Genomic DNA, 6,692 nt, shown 5'->3' on the forward strand with positions numbered 1-6,692 from the left:
TATTCTACCCAAAGCTTCCTCAAGTATAGCAACTTGAGGCTTGAATTTGTTCTTCAATTCCTTCAGCTTAAGAAATACTCAGCCCTTTTGATTTGCTAACTCCAACTCTTTGCACATTTCATTCTAATACTTTGCTTTGTCTTCCCAAGCTGCCCTTTGAAATTTTATGTTCAGCTCCTTCATTTCTTCCCTTTTCTTTGGCTTCTCAGTGCTTTAGTGCAATATCCAGAGTCTTGTTTGACACCCATCTTGATCTTTTCTTCTTCCTCTGCCTTTGTAATGACCTTCTACATTCTTTATGGGTGATATTTTTGATAGCCTAAAACTGGCCTAGTCAAAACTGGACATTCACCTTCAGAAAATTCAAACAGGACCCACTTTTTACTCCACTTACAAAGACCAACTCAAAATGAATCAGATACCTCAGGGTATATCCTAACGTCATAAACATTGACAGAGAAAAAAATAGAAATAAATTTAAATGTGTTAGTCCATGGCATGAATAGGCTTGTAAACATGGCCAAAAATGCACAGCCAGGAGAGGACAAATGGATGAATGAGACTTTCTAAAAATCAAGTCCCTAGGTTAATAATTTTTTTTTTTACTCTGATGTAAAGAAAGTTCATAGACTGGGGGGAAAATATTTGACAATGACATTTCTCACAAAGGACTCATCATTAAAATGTACAGAATACCACAGCACTTCAACAAGAAAAAGATAGCTAACTCAACTAAAAAATGCACAAAAGATGTGAAAAGACTCCTTACCAAGGTGGTTATTCAGATGACAAATAAACAGGAAGAAATATTCAGTATCACTAGAGATCAGACAGATGTAAATCAAAACAACAATGAGATACCATCTCACACCAGGAGCAATAGCGAAGTTTAACAAGAGAGCAAACTAATGTTGCCAAGGTTGTGGAGAGATTGGAACTCTCATGCACTACTGATAGAATTGTAAAATGGTTCAACTACTAGTGAAGTCAGTTTGGTGCTTTCTCAAAAAGATAAATATAAAAATCTCATATGACCCAACTATTCCACCACTAGGAAAAATACCCAAGGAAATTAGAGCTGAGGCACAAATGGAGTTATGTACACCCATGCTCATCACAGTATTATTAACAATAGAAGAAAATGAAAACATCCAAATTTACAGAAAACATGTCATACATTCACATATGGAATACTATGCAGCACTAAAGAACAACAAAGAATTCATAAAATACTACACAACATGAATAGATCTAGAGAAAATGATGTTGAACAAAATAACTTAAATCAGAAAAGAGCAAATGCTATATAATACCACTCTTGTAAAAGTAAGAGGGTAACTAAGGGATGGGAATAATAAAGAGGGTAGAAATAGAATAGACAGACAACACTAAAAAATCAGGACAAGGGAGGATCAAATTGGGAAGAATTTATGAAAGAGCATTATAGTTATTGAAAATGTAAAACAAGAATGGGATATGTATAATTGTTCAGAAAGGGAAGGGATGAGGAGAAGAGAAACGGGAGAAGGGGTACAGAGGAAATTATTAGGGCAGTAGAAAATAAGGTATGGATGGTGAGGGGTGAAGGAATAGGCAAGGTGCAATGGGAATTTTTTGAGATTGGGTGGTGAAAGGCACTGATGAAAAGAAATTAATTATATAAAAAACCATGTATTGTTGTGCAAGGAATAAAAATAATGGGAAATGTTATTATTGAAACAAAAGAAATAGAAAGCGGAAACACAAATGGAAACCTGTATGCCAATGTCTAGTCTAGCATTTTTCACAACAGTCAAAAAAGTGGAAATAACTGAGATATCCACCAACAGATGAATAGAAACAAAAAACATGACAATCAACAGAGGAATGAGAAAACAAAAATGTCGTATAGTCTGTAAGCAGTCATACAGCTAACTCAAAGGCAGTGCCTCTGTGGTTATACCAGAGTGTCTCATAAGAGGATCAGAGAAAGATGAGTAATCTCCTCTCATGCAATTTACAGCTTCCAAAAATTCACACATGTGTCAGCCAGTTCTCAATGGCCATGAGCCATTTCATGAGAACATGAAAGACCTTAGAAAAATATCATATTAAGTAAAATTAATTAGTCACCAAAAAAAGGCAAATAATGGTGTGATTCCATTCTAAAATAGGCAAATGAATAGACACCAAAGTTTACTAGTGGTTGTCAGGGACAGGAAGGTGGTGGAGAGGAGGAGTCACTGTATGAGGGTACTGAGCTTCTGTTAATGGTAGAATTATTTGGAAAGGATAATAGTAACAGTTGTACAATAGGTTAAACATAATCAGTGTCACTGAATATCTAGTGCAAAAATCACCATATTGTAAAAAAATAACACAACTGTGTGTGTGTGTGTGTGTGTACCAAGAAAATAAATAAATCATCCAAAATTACTGGTAACTATATGTATATATTCATTATTATGTTTTTAACATATAATACACTTTATAAACATCTATGGATATTACTATTCAGTATTTATGTAGTACATTAATAAAATATTTTAAAAGCTCTACCTCAGATCTGTCATGACCTATTAAATTATATGTCTATCATTTAGTTAATCCCTGAATTATTTGTCATCACCATGAGATGAAACACTCTTGATGGAAAAAATTATTTGTTTATTTCTATGAGTCATAAAATAAAACTTTACTTCTGTTTTAGCTATGGAATTTAACAAGTGACTAATGAAATTCAGTGCTCTCAACAATATTAACTCATAGTATTGGGAATGGTGAAAGAAAACAAGAAGACAGAAACTCAGAGGTGAAGTGTCAAACTGATTTTATTTGGGGGAAGTAGTCTGTGATTTGAATTAACAAAAAAACTATTTCAAAATAATTTTGGGCTTTGTTTATACTTTATTCTCTTACATTCTAAATAGCTTCTTTATAATGCTACTCCAAAAATGGAATGGTCTCCTTTGGCTCTTTAGAAGGACAAACGGATATGGAGAAATATTGTGTTGCTGTTTGAACTCTGAACAAAACCTAGTTCAAATGTCATCAAAACAACAAAATACTAGGTAATTATTCTCTGGAAGATTGCAGGAATCTATAATTTACACTGAAGAACTTGAAAATATCCTGAAGTTTTACTTCCTTTTCAATTCATATTGAGCTTCCAGAATGCAATGAAGATAAAACATTTTTAAATTACTCAAAGGCCATAAATGCAAACAAATTAAACAAACACACTATTGCCCTTGAGCCAGTCTCACTTTATAGTAACATTATATGACAGAGCAGGACTGGGTTTTTTGTTTCTTTGTTTGTTTTCTTCTTTTTATTCTGAGTCTAACTTTACAAAGCCAATTGGTTTTCCATTCAACAATTCATAAACACTTTGGGGCTTTTTTTTTTTTTTTTGCTTCTTTTAGAAAAATTAAAGTTTCATTTCAATCAACAGCAACAATAGTTTACTTACAAAGTTCTTATACATTGTTTTTTCACATGGGCTCTTTTCCATTTTCTTTTCACAGCCCTCTGTCCACCCATCAAATTGTATGACCGTATGATTAACTATCACTCTATTGCCCATCCTCACACCTCAGCTCTCACCTTTGCCTCCCCCTTTGGATCCTTATACATGTTCTACAATTATGGTCTTGTATAGTATTTGTCCTTATGGGACTGAGTTAGTTTACTTAGCATAATGCTCTCCAGTCCCTCCCATTTAGTAATTATGCCAATGTAATAAAATACACAATCATTGCTCCTACTTGCTGGATATTATTCCATGTACCATAATTTCTCAATCTATTCATTGTGGTTGGACATTTGAGCTGTTTCCATATTCTTTTTCTTTTTTATTTTAATGAAAATTTACAGAGACTTTGGATTTCCATTCATTCATTGTTGCACACTTTCCTCCTTCCCCTCACCAGTTCACTTTTCTCTTTGAAAAGTAAAAAGAAAATATCTTTCATTGTTATACAATCTCCCTCCTGCCCCCACCAATCCTCTCCACTATGCAAGCTGTTTCCATGTTCTTGTGATGGTGAATAGTGCTGCTATAAGCCTCCATTTGTTTCTCAGTTCTCATTTTCTCAGGGTATGTTCCAAGCAGTGGAACAGCTGGGTCATATGGAATTTTCATGTTCAGCTTTTTGAGGAAATTACAAACTCCCTTCCAGAGTGGTTGTACTATTTTTCAATCCCATCAACAATTTATAAGAGTTCCTATCTAACCACATCCTCTCAAACATTTATTACTTGCTGTCCTGTTAAACTTTGCCAGTGAGATGGTATCTTATTATGGTTTTAATTTGCATCTCTCCTATTGCCAATGATTTGGAGCATTTCTTCATGTGTCTGTTGGCCATCTGAATATCTTCCTCTGTGAAAAGTCTTTCCATGTCTTTTGTCCATTTTTTTTATTGTGTTATCAGGATTTTTCTTGTGGAGGCCCTGTAGTATTCTGTGAACTTTTGATATGAGACCCTTGTCTAAAATGGTATTGCCAAATGTTTTTCCCAATCAGTAGGTTTTCTTTTCACTTTGTTGGAAAAAGTGTTTGGTTTTTGCTTCTTTTTTTTTTTTTTTTATGCACACAGGGATTTGATCTTTAGAAGATCCCTTTCATCAATTTTATCCTCTCCAGATTGAGCATTTCTGGTTATATTTGGCAGTCTTCTTATACCATAGAGTAGGCATTTAAACTTGATTCCAATTTGTCACTGATGAAATTTATGGTTTTTGCCTTCCCTGGCCTCTGATCCACCTTCAGTTGATTTTTGTTTATGGTGTGAGATGCAGATTCTGTTTCAGTAAGTCCACTTTTGCCACTACCATTTGTTGAAGAGGTTGTCATTTCTCTATTTGATAGACTTTATTTTCAGTTGAATATCAGCTAGGTCCATTTCTGGGTTCTCAATTCTGTTCCATTGATCTATGTGCCTGTCATTGTACTAGTACCATACTGTTTTGGTTACTACTGCTATGTAGTAGGTTTGGAGGTTAGGGAGTACTATACCTCTCACTTCATTTTTGAGAAGTTTCTAGTTTTTTAAATATTTTATTAGTTTCCTTATAATAATTACTTTACATTATATTTTATTTATGTACATTGTGTTTTATACAATCTTTTATTTACACTGTTTCATACAATCATTCCTGTACATTATATTTTACATTAATTTCTTACAGCTTATATATGTTATATTTCACATTATTCTTCATTCACAATGTTTTATTCAATAATTTTCATGCTTTATATCTTATAAAATTAATCACCACTGGACCTTGTCTGTTTTTCAGAAGTGCTTCGTTAATTCAGAGTTTCTTTCCACCTCAAATAAACTTGACAATTTCTCTTTCAATCTCCTTGAAAAATGACTTTGGTTTCTGTACTGGGAGTGTGTTGAACATGCATATTGCTTTTGGTAGGGTTGCCATTTTCACAGCATTGAGTTTTCCTACCCATGAACAGAGCACAATTTTCCAATTTTTTAGTCAGGTCTTTTACTATGTCTCTCAGAAATATTCTGTGGTTTTCTTTTTCTAGGTCTTTTGTGTCTCTAGGTAGGTTCACTTCCAAGTATCTCAGTTTGTGGTTGCCTAAATGGTATTGCTTTCTTGGTTTTCTTCTCTCAGTTCTCTTTGTTACTGTAGAAGAATCTCATTGATTTTTGGATATTGATCTTATATCTTGCCACTCTACTAAATTCACCTACCAGCTCTGACAGTTTTTGTTGAATCCTTGTAGTTTTCTGTGTACAGTATCATATCATCTGCATATAGCAAGAGTTTAACTATCTCTTTGCCAATCTGAATGCCTTTTATTTTCTTCTCTTGTCATATTGCCCTAGCAAGGACTTCCAATACAATATTGAATATAAGTTGTTTTTTGGGGTTTTTTTTACCAGATAGACACCTTTATTTCACCCTGATTACGCCATGAATTCATAGGGAATAGGTTCCAGCAGCTCGGGCTCCTTTCCATTTGTTCTCACAAAGTGTGCCTCTCTGGGGGGAGCGGGCTGGCGTTTTAGCTGGACCCAAGTGCCTTTCTCCTTGGCTTCCTTCTTTTTCTGATCATTTTCTTTCACTCGTTTCAGGAAGCTGTCTCTGCTCTTAGAGTGCTTAATATGCTCAAAGCGCACGTTAATTCTCTTGACAAGAATTTTACCCTTAACTTGTTTGTTCACAACGATGCCAACAGCATGCTGGGTAACATTGTAGACTCTTCCGGTTTTGCCATGGTAACATTTGTAAGGCATTCCTTTTTGAACAGTGCCCATTCCCTGGATGTCTACAATATCTCCTTTCTTATAGATTCACACGTAAGTGGCCAAAGGAACAACCCCATGTTTTCTAAAAGGCCGAGAGAACATATAGCGGGTGCCCCTCCTCTTTCCCTTTGTGTTCGTCATTTTGGCGGATCACTGCAAGATGGCGGTTCTGGCCGAAAAAAGCTGAATATAAGTTTTAACAGTGGACATCTTTGGTCTCTGTTTCCAAAGAAAATATTATTAGTCTTTCTCCATTGAGAATGATGTTGGCTCTTGGTTTTGCATATGTACTTTTCACTATGTAGAGGAAACTCTCTTCTATTCCAATTTTGCTGAGTATCTTTAAAAAGAAGGGGTGGTGGATTTTTTTAATTAATTTTAATGAAAATTTACAAAGACTTGGGGTTTTCAGTCATTCACTGTTGTACTTTTCTC

The 6,692-nt window shown here is 34.6% G+C and overlaps 1 pseudogene; it reads right to left on the reverse strand.

Moving 5' to 3' along the window:
- Positions 1 to 5,915: 5,915 nt before the first annotated feature.
- Positions 5,916 to 6,398, reverse strand: LOC102869181 (annotated as a pseudogene).
- Between the last annotated feature and the right edge of the window lie 294 nt (positions 6,399 to 6,692).

Source organism: Elephantulus edwardii, unplaced genomic scaffold (genome assembly GCF_000299155.1).
Source record: "Elephantulus edwardii isolate Elephantulus edwardi_28Jun2011 unplaced genomic scaffold, EleEdw1.0 scaffold00071, whole genome shotgun sequence".
In the NCBI taxonomy this organism is placed as follows: Eukaryota; Metazoa; Chordata; class Mammalia; order Macroscelidea; family Macroscelididae; genus Elephantulus; species Elephantulus edwardii.